The sequence below is a fragment of the Pinus tabuliformis genome, chromosome 3_1 (assembly GCF_031772625.1).
Source record: "Pinus tabuliformis cultivar Carrire ecotype Pingquan chromosome 3_1, CPIR1, whole genome shotgun sequence".
Taxonomy (NCBI): domain Eukaryota; kingdom Viridiplantae; phylum Streptophyta; class Pinopsida; order Pinales; family Pinaceae; genus Pinus; species Pinus tabuliformis.
Genome location: NC_142301.1, coordinates 741,876,137 through 741,901,193, shown reverse-complemented (window position 1 = coordinate 741,901,193; position 25,057 = coordinate 741,876,137).

The following is a 25,057-nucleotide window of genomic DNA, read 5'->3' as shown; positions in this document are numbered from 1 at the left end:
GGAGAGGCTAAGGCACATGAGTTCTAAAGAACCCAGAAACTGTTTTGTGAAATTCCACCCGGATTGTATTTTATTAAAATAATTAATATTTTAATGGGGTTCCTAAGTCTAAACTTAGGAAAATTAAAATATTAATGGGTATTAATCAAAATATGGGTGAGAATGATCTAGAAGGCAGATCAAGTCATGTTCTAATCTTAGCCATTGATTAGAGACTTAATCTCGGTCATTGAAGACTCAACAGGAAAAGTATAAAATGGAGGCTTGGGGTTCATTTGGAAACACACACAGAGAGAACAAATTGATCAAGAATTCGATTCGTAGGGCAGGCTTTGCGAAGGATTTTGAATTAAGTGATCATTCTGTAGTAGAGGGGAAGTGAGAATCCGAGAGGACTTTCCAGAGAATACAGACAGAGAGGCAGAGAGAGCCAACAGAGCAAAAAAGCTACTTGTCATGCAAAAGCCGTAACTGCCAAGAACAGCCAGAACTGTCGAAACAGGAAGGAAAGTTGACACAGAGGGTAGAAGCTGGAATTGTCGAAACAGCCAGGAAAGATGATGCAAAGGGCAAAAGCCTAAACTGTCAGGAACAACAGGAACTGTCGGAAACTGCCATAACAGCCAGGAAAGCTGACATGGAGGGTAGAAGATGGAACTACCGAGAACAACTGGAACTGTTGGAACAGCCAGGAAAACTGACGTAGTGGGTAGAAGCCAAAACTGTTGGGAACAGTCGGAGCTGTCAGGAACTGTCGGAACTGTCGAGAAAGCTGACGCAAAGGGTAGAAGAGGTGACGCAGAAATAGCTGGGGTTAGCCAGTCTTGTGCCGGATCAGCCGAAATTTTGCCAGGTGAAGTGAGGTAAAAGTCACTCGGATTTTCCGCTAGTATTTTCTCTGTAAAGGGTTGCTAGATGAGAATCCTAGATTTGTATTCAGAGATTTCTCCTGCATAATAATAAAACCCTTGAAGCTACTGCACCGATTTTCTCGGATTGGATTTTTACGGGGACTATTGTGTCCAAAAATAAGTGTGTCCTATGTATCTTGTTCTTTGCTCTTTTTTGTTTCGTGAGACCAAATATTTAATTAGTGTAGGCTGCAGAATTAATTTTCTTCAGTATTTATAAGAATAACTTGATAATGTATGTTAAAGATCAAGTAGGTGAAGTAGATTCAGATTTGCTGTAGTAGGGGTTCCTTGGAGTAGGAATTTTCACATTCAACACCAAGTTTGGGTGGATGCCATGGTAGAAGAGTATAGTTCTATTATGACGAATGATGTCTGGGAAGTAGTACCTAGACCAGAGGATAGATCAGTGGTAGGATCAAGGTGGATCTACAAGATCAAGTATGTTGCAGATGGAAGTATAGAGAAGTACAAGGCTAGGTTCGTGGCAAAGTGGTACGCACAGAAAGAAGGAATAGACTATGAAGAGACCTTCGCCCCAGTAGCCCAATATACCTCTATTAGATCCTTTTATCCCTAGCAGCTCAAATGGGGTGGGAGATTCACCAGATGGATGTCAAGACAACATTCTTGAATGGGGTGATAGAAGAAGCGGTGTATATAGAACAACTCGAAGGCTTCAAAACTCATGAAAAGAGAACTCATTTATGCAGATTAAAGAAAGCCCTATATGGGCTCAAGTAGGCACCCAGAGCATGGTATGGTCGGATTGATAGTTACTTGCAACAGTTAGGATTCGTCAAGAGTGAGGCTAATCCCAGTCTCTACTATTTAATGGTAGAGAATGAGCCACTTATTCTAGTATTATATGTGGATGACTTGTTTCTAACAAGGTCATTTAGGCTCATATAGGACTGCAAGAAGAATCTCGAAGAAGAATTCGACATGAAGGATATGGGGTTGATGCATTATTTTCTAGGATTTGAAGTTTGGCAGAAGAATGGGGAGATCTTCCTTGGGCAAGGAAGATATGCTACAGAGATTCTGAAGAGATTCAGAATGCAGGATTGTTGACCCATGGCTACACCCATGATCACCAACTGGAAGAAAATAGATGCATCATGAGACAAGGAGGTGGACCCCACCTTGTACAGACAGCTCATTGGGTCGCTCATGTATCTGGTCAACACTAGGCTAGACATTTGCTTCGCTGTCAACACCCTTAGTCATTTCATGGTGGAACCGAAAAGGGTGCATTGGGCAGCATGTAGGCACATTCTTAGGTATGTGCATGGAATAGTCGGATATGGGTTGAAATACTCCCGAGGAGATGACGTCAGATTGGATGGATTCACAGATGCAGATTGGCCAGGTAGTTCAGTAGATCGGAAAAGTACCTCTGGGTACTACTTCAGTGTTGAATCAAGAATGATCTCTTGGTGCACCAGGAAACATAAGTCGGTAGCTCTGAGCTTAGCAGAAGTTGAATATATGGCAGCAAGCACAACTACATGTGAAGCTATATGGCTTAGAAAACTGCTTGTGAGTTTGTTCAGAAAAAGGATGGAAGCGACCAAGATTTACTGCGATAGTCAGAGTTGTATCAAACTCTTTGAGAATACAATATTTCATGGTCGGTTGAAACATATTGATATCAAATGTAACTTTATCAGAGACTGTGTTCAGCGTGGGGTAGTATAGCTGTAGTATGCCCCCACAGGAGATCAAGTAGTAGACATACTCACAAAGGCTCTAGGAAGAGCTAAGTTCATTCAGTTCAGAGAGCAGATGGGTATGGTAGAGAATCCGTTTCAGTAGTAGAGATCGGTGATTTCTCAGTTATAATGATAGGAAATGAGAGGGAGTTGCAATACAGATGCAATGTTGGCAGTGGTAGGGTTAGCAACAGTGCAGATGCAACATTTGCGCAGTAGTTGGTGGGCAGTGATGTTGGACATCAGCAGCACAAAGGGAGATGTTACAAAACAGGGTGATGCTTTGATAGGTTGCATTGCTAGAGAACATTCCTCACTAAGAGGGAGTGTTGATTTCTGGTAGCATCGAATGTGCTCTAAGTGTCAAGTTTTGCAGGGAGGCTTAGACAAATGCATTACACAATACCCAGAAATTGTTTTGAGAAATTCCACCTAGAGACAGTTTTATTAAAATAATTAATTATTTTTATTGAGTGCTCAAGTCTAAACTTAGGAAATTAAAATAATTAAAGGGTATTAATCTAACTATGGGTGAAACTTCTAGAAGAAGACGAGGATCAAGTCAATATGATCTTAGCCATTGATTAGAATCTAATCTGGGACGTTGAATACTCAATTGGGGGATTATAAGGACTCCGATGGGCATTTGGAAAACACAACAGGCAGATACATAGGTACCCGAGTAAAATTGATTTCCTCATGGGTCGAGGTTTGGCAAGATGAAATCGATTTAGAGGGAGAGTTGAGGTGAGGAGGAGAGAGGGTATCAGCAGTAGTCGAGAGGTAGGAGTAGAAGAAGCAGAGAAGAGAAGAGTCAATGCAGAAGCTGTGACGCAGAGGGAGAACACAGAAGCTGAGACGTTGGGACTGCACAGTCCCTATGCAGATGCTGACGCAGTGAGTGATAAAGGGGGCGACAGGTCGTCTCCTAGATCAGAATCTCGCGAAGGAGTGTGAGAAAGTTGTCTGTAAAATTCTAACAAAGATATCTTTTCTATTCTGCTAGTTGCATCTTGTACATGAGATTTCTGTTGAAGATTAATAAAGAAACCCTCATTTGTTGCACCGGTTTTTCCACACTGGGTTTTTCTGGGACTATTGTCCAAAAATAACTGTCATTGTGATTATCCTTGTGCTAGTATTTTTCTTTCCATTTACTTTCCACAGTGTTTTAATTGTGAAGGCCGCAGTAGAATTTATTTCAATATTTGCCGTAGAAACACTGAATAACTTATTTCTGAATTAATAAGTAGAAGAAATAATAGCAGTCACTGTAGTTGGATTTATATTTTGAAATTTTCAGAAATCACTCGTGTGATTCACTGCCTCCTGCAAAGTAGCAGGACTGCTTGCCCTCACTAGGCCACACAAGGGCTCAACCAATCCCTCCACAAAGATGTAGACCCTCCTAGCATCTAACAAATCCGACACCATCACCGACACCCTCAAGGACTCTGCAGTGTAATGCTCGAGGCTGCCTGTCTGCTTGAGATGAGTCAACTCTCTAAAGTGTTTGTTTGGATCCCTCCTGTGAAAATGCTTCACAACCCTTCGTGTGAAGTCCTCGTAGAAAGTCATGCTAGCATGCCTTAAGGTGGACAACCCATGGAACCACGAGTCATGTGCCTCCCCTTCCAAGTGCAAGGTAGCCATTTTGATGGCTTCCAACTTAGTCATCTGGCTAAAGTTGAAAATATGTGTTTAGCTTCTCCACCCAAGTCCTCGCAGTGCACTTGGAAGAACCATTGAAAGGGGGGAGGTACATACTCCCAATGGTGCGCCGAAACTTGGAATTCTGCGTGCCTGATCCTCTTGCAGCATTTCCCTGCAAGTGGAGGATGCACCACAAAGATAATTCTATAGTCACTTTAATGAGATGAGTTTCAGATGGTGCTTGAATGAAATTGAGGTTGGATTCACTTAAGGTTATAGACAAGTATATGTATGAATGCTCGCATCTCAGAACTTCAACAAAACCTTCAAATGATGACTGCATGATGTAACATGATACACATGACCAAATTTTGTTCTTATATTTATAATGCAATTGTAGAGATAACTTCTTAAATAAGGCCAAAAACTGTAGTTCATACTCCGAGCACCTTTAATTTTTATACATGTCTTTGTAGACCTGAAATGCCACAAAAGGTTGCCTGATAAGATAGAGCTTCTGTAATCAGCCATGAATCTCAGGCCTTAAGCTTCTTGTTGGTCATATTAAGCTTCAAATCGGTGCTCTAAATATTTTTCTTTCTTTGTTGGACTTGAAAGAATCCTTTTAAGACTTAGACAAGGAAATCCACAGAACCTCAATTCTTAGAGCGTATGAAACGGATGCCCTAATGAGGGTTGGATTAGAGAGCAAAAACTAGTTCTTTCAACCTTCAGACTTTGGTCTTTTACTTGCAAGAATTATCCCAAAACTAATCCCCAAATCCAACAAAACAAAAACAAAATGAACCCTCTGTTCAGATCTTGCATTGTCTCTTCCAGTGCCGAAAATATTTAAGAGCTTAGACTCAAGATAATCGTTGAATACCTTACCTTGGAGATGAGTGCAACTTCCTTTATATAGACATATAGGAGAGGGATTATAAGGGGCTTCAATAGTGAATGTTAGAGGAGGATTATTCTAATAAACATTATTAGATGACTAACTTAAGGTCTAATCAAGGAGAATGTTTCCCTTTAGATGATAAATTTAGTTTTTAATGTATGAATGATGCTTCTTATGGGTGCAAGATGCTTGTGATTCCCTTCCTATGATGATTTTTCCATGAGACATGATAAATAACCCCCATGCTTGAAGTGTGATGACCGACAACCAATAAAAATGTGCCATGTCACCACCCCTTGGGGTTTTAGCCCACTAACTAGGGTCTCCAAATTTAAACACGAATATCTCTCAAAACGTGAAGAACTGTGTGGTTTGCCACATACCACCAGAAACATCTCAATGAGGAGAATCCAACTAGAGTGGTATGGATGCTAAACACAATGAATTTCCATGTCATATTGGTCAACGAAAGTAGGGCTTCTCCTGGTGTTGCTTGGGTTGACATCAATGGCAACCACCTATCAATAATTACCCCCCTTTGGTATTGATGGCAACACATGTAGTCCCCTGACGATCATGAATCCCCCTGAAATCATGCTTCCAACCTTCCTAACCAATTGTTTCCTCCCCCTTTTGACATCAATGGCAAAGGGTGACTCCCCCTGACAACCTACCTACTCCTGTGGACCTGTAACCTATCTCAACTCCCCTTGTCTGCTTGGCTAGATGAAAGATATTGTAATGGGAACTTGGGAGAATTCGAAGTTTTTGGTAGAGATACTCAAATGTCTCATGTGACAAATGGTTTGGTGAAGATGTCATCAATTTGTTCTTTTGTCCCAATATATTCCAATTTGATATCCTTCTCTGCAATTTGTTCTCTACAGGATTCTTGGAGATATTTACGGCATTGGTGTATCGCAGAATATTGGAATGGGCTCATCAAACTTCACTTGAAGATCCTGCAAGGTTTGTTTCATCCAGAGGACTTGCGTACAACAAGTTGTTGTTGCTATATATTTTGCTTCCGCTGTGGATAAGGAGATTGGAGATTGCTTCTTGCTCAACCACGAAACAAGACAACCACCTAGATAGAAAGTTGATCCACTAGTGCTTTTATGATCATCAACACTTCTTGCCCAATCTGCATTTGTATAAGTTGCAATGGTTAACTCATTTCCTTTAGGATACCATAATCCATATTCTTTTGTTCCCTTGAGATATTTGTTACTGCTCAAACGAGCAAGGGTCCTAAGGGGGGATCCTAAAAGGGAAACTACTAGGTCAAGGGTAAAAATGGAGCGATAGCCCACTGTCACCTGAGCTAAGTCTCCCTGCTCTTTATGGACTTTCACCAATGGGAGAAGACCCGATATAAAGGGAATCACAAGATGAGTAGGTCAATGAAAGGATAAGAGGTGATTCCTAAGGCCTATCCACAAGAGAGACTCAATTGTATGGTTTTCTTGCTCAGGAAGCAAGGTGATATGCTCTCTGGGAAGGGCTTAGAGGGTCTTTGAGGTTAGGGTTTGAGAGTATATTTTATCAAGGAAGCCCTTAGAATCAAAACACCCTATGAATGATTGGCTTCGAAGTGATCTTTGTGGAATTGGAGTCAACAAGTTGCAAGGCCACAAAAGGCCAACTGGACCCAAAATTAGGTCAAGGATATGGAGTTGATCAACCAAGGATGCACATGACCTAATTAGGGAAGGGAATAGGATCAAGGAAGGAATCTTGTTTTGATGATTTAATGCAATGATCCTAATGAGGACACTAGCCAAGGGAAAACTAGGGCAAGAAATGGTCCCTAAGCTAGGGCTTGCTATATCTCAAGATCCCACTGTCGGATTTGCTTCAAATTTGGAGGGCCTCTAGAGAAAACTGCAGCGCAATTGTGGACCAAAAATTGAAGTGTTTGGATGGCTAGACTGTGAGACAATTCATTCCCTAGGTGACCTATATAGGCTAGGCCTAGAAAAAGAGGGAGGTGAAAAGAATAAGCGTTCAAAATGATCACCAATGGGAATTAGTGCCTTTTTCTTTAGGAGGGATGGAGTCAAGAAGAATTTATGGTTTGGGAAGAATTCACCCAATCAAGGAGGCTTTCAACAACTTTGCATGGCATTTAGAGCATGAGTACAACTCTTGCAAGGACTTTATACTTCAGTTCGCAATAAATGATGACATATTGATATGTATTTAACATAAATTATCTCTAGGAACATTCATACATGGCCCATGACATGATGCAACACTATAAAGAACAAACATTCCCAGAATTTCATATAAAGCAGCAGTAAATTTCAGACTTGTATAACGAAAATCCCAGCAACATTCATGTGACAAAAGTAAATGACAAGAATAAGCATTAAAAGAGTACTTAAATGTATAAGAGAGTATATCGGTGTGGAAAAAGTCGGGATTAAATCCCCAAAATGCGATTTTTTTGGTTGGCCGATTTTTTGCCGATTTTTCCCTGTTGAAAAAGTCGGGATTAAATCGGGACTTTTTCCAAAAAATCGTGAATGAGGTAGTTTCTTTAACGATTATTTAATTTTTTTTGAAAAAATTGGGATTTTATTGAATAAATCGGGATTTTAAAAAAATGAATATTTTGTATTTTTTTAATTTTGTTGACTTTTTGCCAATTTTTTCAAAAAACTCCCGACTTTAAAGACTTTTTCAACTTCTGGACCCTTGCCAATTTAATCCCGACTTCGAATTTTTCCACATTGCTATATCCAATCATCGAATTATGCCAATAATGAAGCTCCAAGACAAAAGAGTGATATTCAAACATCAAAATTCATCCACAACATCCAAACTCGTCCTCCAAAAGGGATAGAAAAAATTTCACAAGAGAAAATAGCCCAATCCAAGTGATGATGTTGAAAATGAAGCATCTTGCTTCTGTTTATACACTCTGTAATGAATTCAATTTATCTAAATTGGCCTAATTTAGCCCCTAAAATAAAATAATGTCCATAATAACAATACTTTTGGTGACAAGCCCACCAAATAGCTCAATAACATAAGAATAAGCCTCTTAAGAGGGTCTAAAGATTAATAGAGTGAGTCGTTGGGCCTTTGAGGAAGCCTAATGAAGTCCAAGAGGTGCCATGTTGTAGAAATGGACTCCGAACATAGTGGACAAGGGGTTGGCCCCTTGTTTTCCAAGCAAGAACCTGTGGTGCTCCCAAGTGGGTGTGGGGGCACAAGGACATCTTCATGGGTCTCCAAGTGGATCAAAAATGCTTGTAGACCATCTGTAAGGGCTAGGATGGTGATGTAAGCCCTCCCTTTGTAGTAGGAGACATCCTTTAGACCCTGGAACATCTGCCAAGTGTATGGTGCAAGTGTGGAGCAAACTGGGCATGGTGAACCAGGTGCATCATCTTCAGCCAAAAGGTGGAACACGAGCAATCAATGATTGGTGCGGGGGATCCATGAAGTAATCTATGCTATGGTGGAGGCCCATGGCTCTCAACGCTCACCCTACAAGTGCCAATGTGGCTCTCTGGAGGGATAGGACACCGTATAGGGAGACCAAGCCCCAAATGAAGACCCACCTGATATCCTGCATAAGATCCAATGTGTCCCCTTGCCCTCTAATACAATAAGTCATTAGAATAATCAAGTAATAAAACTTACAAGTCATGTGATCAATGGGGCACTTCATGGTGGCATGCCCTTCCATAGTGGGATTTGGCATGTACAAGTGTCTCCAAGCTCAATAGGGGGTTAATCAAGGACCCTATTAGGTGGTTTTAACCTCTAAAGGGGGTGACATGTCCATGGTACATACCTTAAGTGGTAGGTGGAAAATGATATAATAATGGAATGGAGTGGGGATTATGGGAATCATCTAGACCACATGGTAAGGTGCAAGGGTAGCTATAATAAGGGAAGCCTACACCTGGGTATATGAGTGTAGGAGGGAGAAAATCGTGGTACATGAGTTACCCCAGCCTTTGTTTTTCCACCCTTCTTTACATGCATTTTGCTTTTGATTGATTTTTCTTCATAACTACTTGGGGCTCTAGGGGATGGAGAGCATGATCCATAATATGTAGAGTGGATACTCCCTTGAGGTGGGGCATTCAATCGTCCACCAGGGGTTGGGACAATCATGGGTTTCTTAATGATGGAGAAGGCTCATCTAGGGCCTATAGGAACTAGGGTGATGGCCATGGATAAGGGGTAGAGCTCATGTTTGGCTTTTGTCCACATGCTAAATTTGTGTGTTTTAGCCATCTTTTGCAGTTTGTGGTATATTTTTTTTTGAAAGTGGCCAAATTATGCTTTTTATTTTGATTTTAGCTACATCAACCTTCGAGGCATCGGTCCATGCCCGACCCAAGGTGTGGACAAGGGGAGAGGGAGGTTAAGCCTATGTGGACCCAGTGGACACATGTGGACCCAGATGGGAAAAGAGACGAATGGGGCTAAAATGAGTGGAAGGGGAGAAATGTAGGTGGTATCGGGAAGTGGGACTACAACCAAAATCTGGGTTTCCCATGTGGTGACATCCTTAAAGCTTGGCCAGTACAGGAGATCCCATGGGACTAGGATACAGGGGTAACCACGAAATCGGGCAGTGGAGACAAGAATACAGACCTAACTCACTCTTTCCACCAAAGGTCCCCACCAATCCATGCCCAAAAGTTCCCATGAAAAGTAAACAAGATTACTCAACCAAACAAATGAAAAGTCATAACTTTGGGGTTGAGAGGCCCACCTTCAAACATACATTCATAACAGATGGGCGAGGGGCTGTCTCAGGTGGCTGAGAAAATTGCACATCGAGGTATCTGGGAGCTGCAAGGGGATGTTGGCTGCCTTTTGAGGACCATCTAGGAGAAAATTTTTCTCTTTTGCATACTACTCACAGGTGGTGGGTAACAATATCGAAAGATTCTTTTCACTGCAACGACATGGGATTCTTTTAGTGTTGCTTGGAATCGTGCCACCTGTGCAACTGCCTGCATTAAATCTGGTATGGAAGTTGTTGCATACATGAGACTTCCAATCATAGATCGATACATCCTTTGATCCGCATCCTTGGATGAATTGTCTATGCTCAACTTGTAACCAGTCAGCATCGGGGTGTTGATTGACTTGCAACCTTCTATTTGAAATCTCTTCAACATTTCTTTTATATATTTGGCTCGACAAATGAATATTCCCTTGTCTTCTTGAGATATCTGAAGTCCCAAGAAAAATGTCAACTCACTGAGTAATGACATCTCAAACTCGTTCAACCTATCTGTTGCAAATTTCTTGCTCATGCTATCATCATCGCTTCCAAAGATTATATCCTCCACATACACTTCAATAATCGTTAAGCTATCATGTTCAATCCTTACATAAAGGTTGCTATCAACACTTCCTCTCTTGAATCCTTGTTTCTGCAAGTAGTTATCAAGACGGGCATACCATTCTCTAGGAGCCTATTTGAGACCATACAATGCCTTCTTTAACCTACAAACATAGTCTTCCTTGTCTATTAACAAAAATCCTTCAGGTTGTTCTATGTATACCTCTTCTTCTAACTCTCCATTCAGAAAGGTTGATTTCACGTCAATTTGATATACTTTGATCTTCCTCGAACATGCATTAGCCAAGAACATCCTTATAGCTTTCATTCTTGCAACAGTAGCAAATATCTCTTTGAAATCGATTCCTTCAGCCTATGCATGTCCTTTGCACACCAACCTTGCTTTGTTCCTGGTGACCTGTCCATTCTCATTCAACCTGTTCCTGAAAACCCATTTTGTGCCAATGGCATTTTTATTCCTAGGTCGCAGAACCAATTCCCAAGTATCATTCTTCTCAATTTGATCCAATTCTTCATCCATAACAGCTACCCAATGTTCATCATGACTAGCTTCTTCAAATTTGTTCGTCTCAAATGTGGCCAAGAGAGTAAGATGGGCTTGTTGTCGTGCAAAAATTTGTCGGTTTCTTCTAGTTCCTGTTGTACCTCTGAGATAGTAGTAGGTCAGCTACCAATGCCAGAGCATCTAAAATAATTGTTTTGGGGTTTTTGGTTTTAGTTTTGGAAGACCAATGAATGAAGACAGATGTAGAATTGAAATACTTAATCCTTTGGATAATATTAATATCTCAGCAAAGGGCTGATATAAAGCTTTACATAGTGTTATAGATCAAATAGTGGTGAGAAGAAGACAGAAAATAATATGATTATCACAGTTTCCAGACTGTAAAACAAAACAATCACAAGTATGAAAACCTTCTAAACTACGTTCCAAAGATTCATTGCAGTATACTTAGGCTTACAAAAGATGCTGATAATTTATTGATTAGAGGGGATTAGCTAAACAGACAGTTCATTAATCCATTCTCTTAATAGATGATCACTTCAGGAGCTTATAGGAATAAATTGAGACACAATTATTCCTACCTAGATATCTCTATAAGTCATAAGCATATGAAGAAAAACATAATGATTGATAATTGGAAAAACTTACAGGATAATACAAACTGTGTAAAACCAAATTCAGAATCCTCTGCTTTGTATTAAGGTTCCAAAAAGACTGAATACATCAAGTGTCTAGAAAATCTTCCTTCAAAGGTGCAACCAGGTTCAAAGTAGAATGAACAGTCATGACTTAACAAGTAATGGACCCTGAGCCTTGAACCTTGAACCTATAACAACTAGAGAAGAGAGTTATTTATACAATAATGAAACTAAGAAAATATCCTAAAACTGATTAAGAATTATTCTAGGAAAGGAAAGATCTTCATGCAAGAAGATAGGGGAAGCTATTGAACTACTTCGTGTTGTCCCTTTTATTTAGGTTGTGCTAGCTTTGTTGTTTGATATTTTGCCCTTTAAGCTGCTTGATTGTTTGTATCCTTTACGCTAGTTGATTCCTTCATTTGATTTTTCATCTGATACTTTTTAAACTCTGTGAATATCCTTTGACCCTGGCTAAGTAACCTTTACTGTGTTCCTTTTTACCTTTACTGTGCATTTCAGGTTTTTACTATGTCTTTCAATAGTGAGATTTTTGTATCTTATCTTCAAACTATATGCAAGCTTTTTCTTTGTAATCCTAGAACAAGATTTTTTACCTGCAAAACACAGAAATTGTTAAGAAAACATAGGTGACAGAGAAGGACATCAATGCTTTATTGCGCTCGAAAGGATATTAGAAGGAGTCCAAAGCGTATTGGAAGGTAAAACAATGGTTTTATTGGTCGCAGAGGCTTACGGAGGCTTCTGTGCAAATGGGCGAAACAAAGCCAAAATGGTGATTTTTGCATTTAAATGGAAAAACAACGTTCTTTTTAAAATATGGCGCAAAGTGAACAGTACTCATTTTGTCGTTATGTGGGAGGTGGTTTTGGTTTTCATCGCACCACTTATGAGGCATGGGTGGTTTTGGGAGGGGTCACCCGATACAATCTGAACCTGACATGTAGCAAGGGGAGGTCAGTGGAATATCGCTTTTTGGGTGGGTAATGCTCGGACAAAGAGCCAACCCGAAATTGCTGAGGGTCATTGGATTTGAATGCACGTGATCGGACAGTGGTGGAGCGAAAGAGCAGCGCGGAGGGGCCCAATGATTAATTATGGCGATATGGGCTTTATTATGGGTTAAAGACTGAGATTAACGGGGTTTTATGGTTAAATAGAGGTTTAGGTTAATTCTTCGTTTAAATCGTAAAAACATTTTAACAAAGAAATCTTTTGCAAAACACGTTATGGCGGACTTGAAATAATATGAATTTAGGCGGATAAATGACGTCGGGTCTGGGTTCATCGCATATCGCAATCGCAGTTTAGCGAAGGGAGACCCATCGCAAAGGAATGCGATAGGGGCCAGACGCGATGCGGAAAATAAATCATGGATAATAATGTGATTGGGTCCGGGTTCCTATCGCATATCGGAGATCGCAACGACGGAGCGTTATTGTTTCAGCCAGGACTTGCAATGAGGGGCCGATGCGAAATGGCAATGAATTATGAAATAATTTGCATCGGGTCCGGGTCCATCGCGCATCGCATATCGCAATGCAGAGGAGAGTGCATTCATGTTGAAAGGCTTGCGATCCGCCGATATGTGATGTTTTATTAAATACATAGTTTTAAAAAAACTAATGGTTTCAGGATATTTTAATAAAGGGAGTTAATATATACAGGAAAATTTTTTTAGAGGTTTAATACATTAAGTTAGCGTTAATATGAAATATGAGTGGAAAGGGGAAATACACTAAGTATAATGCCTTTTCATGAGTTATTTTCTTTTCACATATATACATCAATACTTAGGCTAAAGAGTGAATTATTTTATGGGGTTTGATAGAGAAGGGAAAAACCAGAGCGTGTGCATCCTGACCTAGCCACCATTGCTGCCTCCTGTGGCTCCCCTGCTTGGCAGCCACCTGCTGCTGAGCTCTCCTTGGCCCTGCTCGGTCCCCTCAGTGATCCTCTTTCTTCTGAACTGCTCATGTCTGCGAGCTATTCCTCCTTCCCCCTTTGCAGACTCATGTTGTTCCTTTACTCGGCAACCTCCTGCTGCTGAGACCCTGCTGCGTGCTCTCTTGACCTTCCTCGGCTCCCATGGCCCCTCCGGACTACTCACTGGAGGGGGGCGATCCCCAACATGCATTCTCTGCTCTCGTCAAATCTCTCCCTCCACAACGGCCTCACCCAGCAATATTGAAGTTTGTCAAAAAGTTGGACATTCTCCAAGAAGTTAATCTACCTCCAGCCATTCCTCGCATGGCAGCCCTCTCTCTTGCAGAAAAAGGTCTCATCGGCCAGTTCACGGGCCTCTGGCCATCTCCAAGAACTGTGCAACGTTGGGTTGAAAGAAATTGGTCCGACAAAATACAAGGTAAAATCTCCATCAGATTTTGTGGAAAGGGGTTCTTTACCTTCCACTTTGAATCTAAAGAAGACAAGGATTTAATCTTCAGGAATGGGCCTTACTTCATGGACTCCAGAGGACTTTATTTAAACAAATGGACCTCGAATTTTGATCCGGAACTGGATGTCCCCAATGTTGTCCCTGTCTGGGTCAAACTCCCTCATCTCCCTCTTCACTGCTGGGGAGATGACTCGGTTCATGCTATTGGAAATGTTGTAGGCAAGTATATAGATCGCAGCAAACCAAAGGATAATATGCAAGCATGCGCGCGCATTTGTGTGGAAGTGGATCTTGGCAAAGGCCTACTGGAAGCCATCAAACTCAAAGTGGACGATTGGAGTCATATTCAGCAACTTGATTACGAGCAAATACCGTTCAAATGTAAGGTATGTCACGAATACGGCCACTTTGCTAATCGTTGTCCCTCTCTTGCTAATGTTGAAAATGACCCACAAGAAGAACAATGGGAAACAGTAAAAAAAAGAAGTCGGCTCCCTCAGCTAAAGCACCGCCAGAAACTGAACCCCCTGCCTCTAAGATTGCCCGCCCCTCCTCATCCTCCCTTCCTTCTCTCTCCCCTCCCCTGCCCCCTTCTACCTCCAATCCCTTCTTGGTTTTATTCGATGCTCCACCCTTGGAACCCTCGCATCTTCCCACGATTCATTCAGCTGCCTTTGATCCTTCCCCTCCTTTGGTTATCCCTTCCCAATCTTCCCTTGAACCCCCCCTCCAGACTCACCAGGAGCTCATCCAAAGACCATGGAGCCTCTAGCGACTCTCTTAAGAAACCTGGCCCAGGCAGAAAATCTGCAAAACAACACCGAGATGAGAATGCCCAAAAGGACATAGCAATGGGCATTCAAAGCCCTATTGAATCTTACATCTTAGGACAACATGATAAGGAGAAAACTCACAAGGATCAAGGGGGGCGAGCACCTCTCCGCACACCACTCTCCCAATGATGAAAATCCTATCTTGGAATTGCAGGGGTATAGGGCACCCCTCCAAAGTTGCAGCCCTGAAAGATCTTATTTATTGTGAAAAACCAGGGATCTTTTTGTTACAGGAAACAAAGCAAAGCCTGCAGGATATGACTAAAATCATTGAACAGAACAAGCAGTACAATGGAAGCATCAGTGAATCCAGGGGAGCTTCCGGAGGAATCGCTACAATTTGGAATCAAAACATTTGGAATTATAAGTCAGAAATTATTAACCAGCATTGGATCCAAATAGTGTTAGAAAACAAAGAAGATCAGTAGATTCTAGTTATATACAACATTTATGCGCCTAACCACTTCAGGGATAAGGAGTGTTGTTGGGAGGAAATCAAAGTCAGCATGAACGCAGAGGAGAATACCAATGTCATACTAGGAGGAGATCTAAATCTTGTTCTCCATGCTAATGAGAAAAGAGGAGGTATTTTCTCCCCGGATCCTTTCAGAACTCAGCTAGAAGACATTATGCATGACCACGATCTAGTCGATATCATCCCAAAAAATAGGAGATACACTTGGAGCAACCGCAGGCTAGGTACAGGCAACATAATGGAGAGACTAGACAGAATTCTCATTAACGTCATGCTTCTCTCTTCCTTCACTGCTGGGTATGCTAATATTATTCCCTGTTCAGCTTTCGACCATTATCCAATTTCTCTTAATCTGGAAAAGCATTGCCCTCTCAGACCCATCCCATTTAAGTACAGCCCACTTTGGAATGGTATTACAGCAGTTAAAGATATTGTGGAGAAATCGTGGAGGCGGCATGTAGAAGGATCTCCTGGATTCATTTGGGAATCCAAGCTTAGAAACACCAAACAGGCGATAAAAGAATGGGCGAAAATCAGTTATAAGGAGCCTGAAAGGATAAAAAAGGAGATCAAAAATACACTAAACAGCGTCCAAAAGGAGATAGAAGAGCAGGGCCTCACCCAAGAGAGCAAAATGCTAGAAAGCGAACTATATTCTCAGCTTTGCCGTGTAAACATAGAGGAGGAATCTAAATGGAGGATTAAATCGAGGCAACTATGGCTGCAAGGAGGGGACCAGAATACAACTTTCTTTCACAAACAGACTACTGTGCGGAGAGTAAGCAATACCGTCAGCTCAATCTTGGACGCTGAAGGTAACCTTCAAACCACCCAAGAAGCCATCAGACAGGCTGCTACCAACCACTATCGGGACCTTCTAACTGAAACAACAGATGAAGAGGATTATGATGACCTGCTACAATTCCTTCCCAAAAGCATCAGCAAGGAAATGAATGATACCTTGAATAAGGAAATTGATGAGGAGGAAGTTAGAAAAACCATATGGGCTCTTCAGCCGGATAAAGCACCAGGACCTGATGGCTTCCCCATTTGCTTTTATCGCGCTTTCTGGGGAATTATAAAAAGAGATCTGATTAAAATGCTCAAATGGGTCCAGCGGAAAGCCAAAATCAGTGGTTACACCAATGCCACTCATTTAGCCCTCATTCCCAAAGAAAACCGACCTTCTTCTTTTAGTCGATTCCATCCCATCTCCCTTTGCAACTCGTCCTACAAGATTCTAACAAAAATTCTTGCTTCTTGCCTCAAATCTTTTCTCCCTTCTCTCATTTCTGAAAACCAAGGGGGTTTTTTGGCCAATAGACAAATTACAAACTCTATCCTCCTCGTCCAAGAAGCTGTTCATTCAAGCCAAATTAGGAATGAGAAAGGATTTGTCCTTAAACTTGATTTAGCCAATGCCTTTGATAGAGTAAGGCACACCTATCTTTTAGCTGTTTTAAAAAAGATGGGATTTGATGCAGCCTTTTTAAATCTCATCAAAGCTTGCATCTCCGGGCCCTGGATCTCTCCTCTTGTTAATGGATGACCTGGAACTGCTTTTCAATCTTCGTGGGGTCTTAGGCAAGGTTGCCCTCTTTCACCTTACCTCTTTATTCTGATGGCTGAATCCTTCAGCAAAGCGCTGGACTTCAAGTGGAGAGTTGGTCTCATCACTGGAATAAAATTTGGGAATGGTGTAAAGAACATTAACCACTCTCAATTCGCTGATGACACCCTTTTACTTGGAGGAGCATCCATGATAATAGCCCGGCGATTTAAGTCTCTACTGGACAAATACATGAGGTATTCGGGTGGTCAAGTCAATCAGCGGAAAAGTTGTATTTATGGATGGAACACTTCAGCACAGGTTTTGCACAACATAGCCACTATCCTTGGGGTCTCCTGCAATTATGAATGGTCACATTTCACTTACCTGGGCCTGCCAATAAGTATAGGTCCCTTGAAGGCTGAAGTTTGGGACACAGTTATTGACAAGATGAAGAGAAAGGTGCAGCGTTGGGGTTCCATCTGGCTCAACCCAGCTGGCCGCCTCATCCTTCTCAAATCAGGTATCTCCTCCCTACCTCTATATCAATTTTCTCTTCTTCAAGCTCCAGCCTCTTTCCACTACAAAATGAAAGTCATCCTTCGCCAATTCCTCTGGCAAGGAGGGAAAAATGACAAAAAGAAATTCAATTTAGTTAGCTGGAAGCAGGTCATCCAATCTCAAGACAGAGGTGGTCTTGGGATTAGATCCCCCAAATTTCTTAACCTTGCCTTTGGAGGCAAGATTGTCTGGAGGCTTATCACTGGTCTCTCGGCTTGGTGGAAACGAGTGTTGGAGGTCAAATACCTAAATTTCCCAAGGCAGCGACTCCTTGATCAGGATATCCCTATCAGAGACTCTTCCAAAATTTGGCGTCTATGTAAAAAAGCAATTCCGCTCATGACCCAGAATATCTCCAAAGTTCCCAAAGGAGGTGCTAATATCAATATTGGATCAGACAAAATAATGGGTAGGCAGCCATTAAACAGCCATGCTGGAGTCATTCCCATTCTCACCTATTTTAATAATATAGGAATTCACCACCTAGACCAGATCTCTCTGTGGGATAACCACTCCAATTTATGGTCAGGATGGACATTCCCAGCCATTCCTGTTCATCTCATGGCCAGTCTTCAAGCTCTTCAATACCATTTGCACGGTATAGCTCCAATTAAAAAGAATGAACGTGATGGCTTTCGCTGGGACCTGTCAAGCTCAAAGTATACTGTTCAATTTGCTCATCAGTACATTTGCAACAGCCATTACCCCATGTCCACTTGGAATCGTTGGAAAATGGTTTGGAAATCTGAAGCTCTGCCCAAAATTAAATTCTTTCTATGGACCCTTCTGAAAGGGAAAATACTCACTGCTGATAACCTTCGGAAGCGGGGTATTATTGGTCCTTCACGTTGTCCTAACTATCAATCTGACGAAGAATCTATACAACATCTTTTTATTGCCTGCCCTTTTGCTAAAGTCTGCTGGAGAAGTATATCCCATAAGTGGTTAGGACTTTGTAGGAGAGGTTATCCAACAATGGTGGAAAAATTACCCTTGGAAACAAAGAAAACACAACACAGTAAAAAGGGTCTGGGACGCCCTACCCCTCACTATTTTATGGTCTATCTGGCTCGCCAGAAACCGTAAAGTTTTTAAGGACAAGGACACAATCACTAGGAATCTATGCAACAAAGCAAGGAGTCTTGCTTTGGAAACTATTTCAGTCAAAAACTACAGAAGCATAGACATCACCGATCTTACTGTGGAAGAGCGAATTTTCATTGGCTATATACTGAACAGAAATAATAGTAATCAGGTTGAGGCCACTAGCAGCAGCAGCCAGCAGGCAAAGTAAAAGGTATTACAGTTGGAAAATCCGTCTTAAGGAGGAAGAATTTGCTACATGGCTTAAAAACTGCAACACTTATTATCTTTTTTTCGACGGTGCCTCGAAATCAAACCCTGGGATTGCTGGAGCAGGTGGAGTGATTTGCAATGCCAATGGAGATTGTATGGTCTCATATGAATGGGGGCTCGGGCACCTTTCCAACAACAGGGCTGAGGCTTTAGCCCTGTATCAAGGCCTCATTCAGCTCAGCAAGCTTGGTATAGACACAGCTCACATCTTTGGAGATTCAGCAGTTGTTATTAGCCTCATGGCCCAAAACAAAGATTCGCCCAATGTCCTTCTCCATCAGTCCATCAGCAGGTGCAAAAACTTGAGCCAGTCCTTCATCACTCTGACCTTCCGCCACATCCTTCATACATTCAACAAGGATGTCGACCTTCTTGCCAACAGGGCATGCAATAGAGCATTGGGCAGCCTACGTTGCAATAATGAGGAATCTCATCAATATTTGCCATGACACCGAACCTCCTCTGTTCTTTCCAAGCCCTCAAATCAGAAATCCCTGATACCTGGAACTGGTTCAAGATCCTCGTGATCCATGTCCAAGACTCTATCTGCTCGATGATCCGCCTTCTTTCAGAAAATACATTCCCCTCTTTTGCAAACATGAAACCCACCGACTTATCTCATTTCATGACTTCTGTTCCGCACGTGCTGTCTCCCTCCCGTGACTCCTCCTCCCTGCTTAATCCTCTATGCCCCCCATCTTATTTGCACTCCTCTCTTCCCCCTCTCATTCTGTCCTCAGGTCTTCCAGAGTTTTCCTCCCGCTGGTTTTTCTTCTGCCGATCTAAAGGAACAACACCTTTGGTTTCTGCAGAAAAGGAACAACAGAAAAGGAACTGCAGAAAAGGAACAACAGAAAAAACGGAACAGCAGAAAAGGAATAGTAGAAAAGGAACAGCAGAAAAGGAACAACAGAAAAGGAACAGCAGAAAAGAAACAAGTTCGTCAAGCTTGAAGCAAGTCGGCAACAAACCTGAAGATATAGATTGATATGCTTTGTAAATGTTGTTATTTATTACTGCAGTTTGTTAGGATTTACCTTTGGTCTTTGGTTTTTAGAAGCCCAAAAGGCAGGATTAAGGAGGAATTTTGTTTAAGTTGTAACTCCTTCTTCCCTAGCTCTTCTTGGCACCTCAGCATGTATTTCAGGAGCTCAGTCTCCCTCTTTTTTTCAGATATATAATAGCAACCGAATTTGTCAAAAAAAAAGTACTTAGGCTAAACATCTTTTTGTGGGTTTTTTGGGTAAAAGGGGATTTAACATGGGGTTTTCACTTTTCCTAGGCAAAGAGGATTTTAACCTTAGGATAAGGAATTTTTTATGAAAAATGAATGAATATGAACTGTATGAAGGTGGGAAGAGGAAATTAGTAAATATAAGGATGAATGGGGATGAGAGGTTAATTAATTGATCTTGTAGACCTTCATTTGCTTTGTGTAATTGTTTCATGGACATAGAAACATATGGTAAAACATGATAAATGTACATTTTGTCCAATGAATTATCATACTTTTGCAACCTTTCTTCTACTTACCCTTTGCTTATCCTATCATTTTTTCTTCACTTAATGGGTGCATTTAAGCTAGCAAACCCTTTTCCTTTCTGTTTATTTTTAAAAAGCAAACTATCTAATTCTAACCTTATAACATCCAAGGGCTCAGATTAAATTGATGAGTACCCTATTATTCTCTACCTAACTACTGATCTGCCAAGATTAAACAGTTTGGCCAGATCTTTATTCTCTAATTATAACATCAAATTTAAAGCATGAAGCAATCAAGATTAAACTATTTGACTGTCATGGGTTGTGGCATTTATGACAAGCTGCACACAACCATTATTTTGCAGAAAAATAGTAGTGGCATTTGGACTTGCTCACTTTCAGAGTTTATTTTTTTTCTTTTCTTTTTAACCTAACATTTTCTTTTTGTCTTGATTTTTTAGGACATCTAACCTAACATTTTCTTTGATATGGACATCATCAAGATATTTTCAAAAACATTTTATTCAATATTGTTATGTCCATATCCTAACTTAACAGTTTTTCAAATATTCTATCTTATCAAAACCAAAAAATGCTACAACATTGGCTCCATCTCGGGACTGCTTTCTCCTGTAGAATGCAGAGAACTTGTAGATCCATGTTTCTTCTCCTTGGGCTATGGAGTCCTTGCTGTTAAAAGATCACACTGACATCTTGAAAAGTAAAAGAAAACCAGAGTATTTACAATGAAAACTATTTCAACTTCTTAGTACTGAATGTAATGTTTGAGAAACCTTCCATTTACAGGATAAGTGGAATATAGCCTTCAAGATTCTGCAGCACAAAAGTGTTCTTACCCTTCACTTCAGCAATTGCTAAAGGTCCAAACCATAGATTGTCAAATTTGCCATGCTTTCCTTTCTCTTCTCTCCTAGCATCCCATCTTAGAAATAGATCACCTTCCTTAAAGTCCCTTTCCGTGGCTCTTCTGTCAAACAGGGCCTTCATCTTATTCTGATATTTCTTAAATTTGTGTTGAACTTCATCTCTGTTTTCATTAAGTTCAATAACCCGATTTATTCTTCTTGAAAAACTACCAGGTTCATCTGTTGAATCCTATAGGAATTTTAAAACAGGGAAGACCAAATTGGTAGGGAAGATTGCATCTTTCCCATAGACTAATTGAAATGGAGATTTTCCAGTTGATCTCTTTGGAGTAATTCTTTTTGCCCATACTGCATAAATCAAATGTGAATCCTAGCTCTTCTTATGATCAGCTAGAGTCTTTTTGATTACCTTTACCAGACTTTTGTTTGATGACTCTGCAAGGCCATTACCTTGAGGGTAGTATGGAGTTGAATGATGTAACAGAATTTGATATTTCTGGCAAAATTCAATCATTTTAACATTAGAAAAAGTTGTTGCATTATCAGTGACAATTTGAGTTGGGCAACCAAATCTAGATAAGATATTCTCCTCAACAAACTTAATTACTACTGAATCAGTAGCATTTTTTACTGGAATTTCTTCCACCCATTTAGTAAAGTAGTCTGTTGCAGTGAGGATCCATCTATGCTGATTACTTGAAGTGGGGTGAATCTCTCCAACAAAATCTAATCCCCATTGAGAAAAAGGTGTTGAAACTATTGATGGAATGAGTGGAAGAGTTGCTAATTTTTGTTTACCAGCAAACATTTGACAAGAAACACAACCTTTGACCTTTGCCCCTACTTGTAAGAACAATGTGGGCCAATAAAATCCTCCCCTCAGAATCTTGTATGCTGTTGCTCTCCAAGCATAATGTCCCCCACAAAATCCTGTATGAAACTGATCAATGATTCCTTCAGTTTCTGATTCTGTTAAACATAATAACAAAATATTCAGTGGATCTTTCCAGTATAAATTTGCATTTATAATGCAGTACTTGACTGATTTTAACTTAAGGGTTTTACACTGGGTTTTGGAGAACGATGCTGGACACTCAAAATGGATCAAGAAATTTACAATATCTTGATACCAGTTTGACAACAAGAATTTTTCATCAATGTGTGTAGGACTGATCTGCTCTAAAGGTAGAGGTTCTTGTGGATTCTCCCCTTTAGGATGAAGGGAAGGTTCTTGTGGATTCTCCCCTTCTGCAAGGACAGAAGGTTCTTGTGTATTCTTCCCTTGTATTTCTAAAATAGAATTGATTCCAAGTACTTTGCAGTTGGATTCAGCTAGAAGCTTGGCTAATCCTTGACCTTTTACTAACTTGGTAGTCTTGATAGTTAGATCAAACTCCATAATTTGAGTGATCCATCTACCTCTTTTCCCATCAGTGTCTAGTTGGGTTAGGACAATTTTCACAGCACTACTGGGGACATAAGCAGTAATAGGTGAATGTAAGACGTACATTCTGAATGATTTCAGGGCTTGAATGAGGGCATAGGCTTGCTTCTCAATGATGTCATACTTAAGCTCAACATCTCTCATAGCCTTGCTGAAAAAGGCTATGGGTTGGTCATGGGAATCTTTATTTTTCTGTAATAGAACGACAACAAGGGTTGTTTCAGAGGCAAAAGAGAAAATACTAAATGGCTTAGTATAATCAGGGCTGGCTAAGGTGGGAGCTTCATAGATAGCCTTTTTTATTTGTTCAAATGCATGCCTAGAAGAGGCAGTCCATTTGACTTCATGGTCCTTTCGAAGCATGTCAGTTATATCTTTTACAATCTCTGCATAATTTGGAATAAATCTCCTTAGAAAAATAATCTTGCCTAGAAAAGCTTGAATCTCCTTCTTGTTTTTAGGTAAGGTTAATGTTTCAATGGCAGATACTTGTTTGGGGTCAATTACTACTCCCTCCTTTGAAATTATATGGCCCAACAATTTTCCTTCTTTGATAGCAAACAAGGACTTCTTAGGGTTCAATGATATTCCAAATTTTCTACACCTGTCAGAAACCTTCATCAAGTGCTTTAGATGTTTCTGATAAGATTTAGAAAAAACAATTATGTCATCAAGATAAATAACCACAAATTTATTTATCTGACCCATAAAAGCTATGTCCATAGCTCTCTAAAATGTTGCTCCAGCATTGGTTAAGCCAAATGGCATCCTAGCGTACATGAATGTACCCCAAGGTGTAGTAAAGGCTGTCTTCTCTCTATCTGTTGTATCAACATTCACCTGATTGTAACCTGAAAAATCTTCAGCATAGAAAGTCTTTGTGCTCCTGAAACCATTTGAAGTAACTGATCCATTTTGGGCAAAGAATAATTATCTTTTAATGATGCCTTGTTCAAATTTCTAAAATCCACACAAAGTCTTATTTCTTCATTTTTCTTTCTAACAGGAACTAGATTTGCAACCCAATTAGAATATCTAAGAGGGAGGATGATTTGAGCATCTAGCATTTTCTTAATCTCCCTTTCTACAGTTGGTAGAAGGGCTGGATTTATCCTTCTAAGTTTCTATTGATAAGGTTTTGCTTCTGGCTTCAAAGGAATCTTATGTTGTATTAATGAAGTATCATAGGTCTTTAGATCAGCGTAAGTCCAAGCAAAAACATCCTTATAATTTTGCAGTAACTTAAGATACTGAGCTTTGATCTCAGGGTCTAGAGATGCACATATTTTAATGTTTTTGATATCTTCATCAATTCCAATGTTAATATCTTCTATGTCATGTTCTGAAGAAATGGACTGAGGGTTTCGGAGGACATCATTTTGATCAAACAGTTTTTCTAAAGGAATGAGTCCTTTTGGAATAAAATTATTAGATAATTGAATAATGTCATGATTAGCAATTTGGGTTTTAAAATCTGAAGTATCATTTCCATCTGCATTTTCATTTATTTCAGTTCTATCTTCATCAATTTGTAGAAATGAAAAATCACTATTACATGTAGAAATGATTCCAAATGTTCATCATCTTCGAATATTTGCCAATGTTTCAGATTATCTGAGATAGATGGCCTATATTTGACTTGTATCTGATAGAATACATCAATATGATTAGGAATTTTTAAAGAGCTAGCAGAGACAGCTAAGGCATCTGCATGAATATTCTGATCTCTGGGAATATGAGTCAAATTAAAAGCATCAAAGAAGTTTTCAACTGAATCCCATACTTCATTTCGGTAGGGCCTAAGTCTAGGGTGCTTGGCCTGGCAAACATTTCTTACTTGCTTAACAATAAGTTCTGAATTAGTGAAAACACTTAAATTTTGAACTTTTAAGCTTTTGGCTTCTTGTCGCACAGATTGTCACGACAATGCTCAGACCGGGGGCTATCACTCTGATCCCCGATCTCTTCGTTTAAGCCTGTCTCCCGCGACTAAGGGGGGTAGACCCTATGGGAAAATGGTTGACCAACTATGAACCAGCTGGGTTGGGAGACACTAGGGAAAACAAGCACTTATTTGATTTTATTAAGTTAATAGACCAGTGCTTTATGGAGTTAATGACTGAATGATTATTTATCAAATGCTTGCAGAAATATGAGCTCATTAACAATCATTTACCATCAAATAACTCAAACAAAGGTTAACTTTTGCCAAATGTGAGATAATCGATAAATGCTCAATGGCTTAACAATATTCCAGCAATTAAAATTCGAAAGATTAAGTGCTTTAAATAACCACGAAATTTTAAATGCTAACCAGATTCAAATAGTTAATCTCCAGATATAAACATTGAAGCACATTTAACTATACCACAACAGAAAAAAGA